The sequence below is a fragment of the Chondrus crispus genome, genomic scaffold, assembly GCF_000350225.1.
Source record: "Chondrus crispus Stackhouse genomic scaffold, scaffold_225, whole genome shotgun sequence".
Classification (NCBI taxonomy): domain Eukaryota; phylum Rhodophyta; class Florideophyceae; order Gigartinales; family Gigartinaceae; genus Chondrus; species Chondrus crispus.
This window is the reverse complement of record NW_005179102.1, coordinates 21677-23457: the sequence shown is the minus strand read 5'-3', so window position 1 is coordinate 23457 and position 1781 is coordinate 21677.

Genomic DNA, 1781 nt, shown 5'->3' with positions numbered 1-1781 from the left:
CCGGGGGGCGGGGGAGGCCGGACGGCGAGCGGGCTGCGAAAACTGTCGGGCGCCCGTGCGGGGGGCGAGGGAGGCGTGGCGGCGAGCGGGCTGCAAAAACTGTCGGGCGCCCGTGCGGGGGGCGAGGGAGGCGTGGCGGCGAGCGGGCTGCAAAAACTGTCGGACGCGCGTGCCTGGGGGCGGGGGAGGCGCGACGGCGAGCGGGCGTCAACCGGGTTGGGCAGAGACGGTGGCGGACGTGATGTGCCGGGTAGCAGCGGAGGCGAGGATTGACGCCGTGGTGGGCGAGTGCGGCGGGTGGGACGGGCGTGTGCGCGCGATCGCGGACGAGGTGTGCATGAAGCTCCACGCAAAGCGGTTCCACGCGACGGGGACGCTGCTGGAGCGGCGGGCGGGCAACGCGCGCGTGGTGACGAGCTGCGTGGGGCTGCTGCGCAACATGAGCCGGTAGCACGCGGCGAAGAGCGCGGTGCGCGGCGAGATGTGGCCGGTGACGCGCGTGGTGGGCGGCGGTGGCGGGGCGGACGGACGCGGGCGTAGCGGAGACGTTCTGCGGGCTGGTGTGCGGGGTGTGCCTGCGGCGCGGGGACGTGGCGGACGGGTGCGCTCGGGACAGGGGGGTCGAGGTGGTGGAGCGATCGGCGGCGCGGAGTGTAGTGGAACGTGCCGCGCTCGACCGGCTTCGGGTAGCGGGAGCTGCGACACGTCGTACTGTAGTTCGAGGCGTGCGAGATGCGACGAGTGCCGTGCACACGTGTAGTAAGAACCACAAAACAAGACAGAAGGGAGTTCGGTAGCTGGTTGGTAGAGGTTTTGGTAGATCGGTGTGGGTTCGACACAACGATGCCACGAAAAGAAGATCGACGTCCTCAACGTGGTAACTCGACGCCGTGCGGAGGCAACGCCGTCACGGAGGACGAATCCGGGCGCTATGCGGAGCGCTCGTCGTGCGTTACCCCTGCGGTGGAGTACTTTTCGTTGTACTCGATGTGCAAAAAGGGAAGACGAAAACGTAGTCAGGCGAAAGACTTAGGCACGAAACCAAGGGACAAAGGGGTCGGCCTTCGAGATGATGCCACTGCGTTGATCCATGACCCACTCCAGTCCTTCCCCTTCCCTACTTTATTATATCTACTACAGTAGTCCCCGTTCTTACAGTGTCAGACTGTAACGGTACGACTACACGTCGGGCAGTAACGGTCCTGCACTTGGGCGCCAGCGAGGTACGCCGGTATCATACATTAGACGGTATGATTCGAGTACAGTACGTACACGGACGCGAATTGCGCTGCCCAACTTACCGGGCGATAAGGTAATTACCTTTCGAATTGGTGTAGTGCACTGTACTCGGTACCGGGACAGCTGTCCTAATCTCGCCAAAATCGCGCTCGCCGCCACCACGTGTACCACCGGTACACGTGGATTCCACTGCCGCTCTACCGGACCTCCCCGTGGACACGTGTAATCCCTCCGCAACCCATAGGGCCTATGGGGGCTGTACTTGGTCCCCTCGGGGCTACACCCGTTATTTCCTAGTTATTCTAATTGTAGTGCAACGCGCCTGTCAGGCAGAGGCCAAGGTCCGACGGTCCAACACAAACAACAGCAACAAAAACACCAACTGCCAACGGCACAGCGCTACGGAGTGTTCGAAGCTCCCTGTCCTCTTTAAGCGGGTTTGCGGCCCGCAGTAGCTCGGATCCCTGATAGGGGGGGGCAAAGAGAAGGGCCCAGCCCGGGATCGGGAAATGGTGGTAGAGACTTGTAAAGGCAACTGCTCG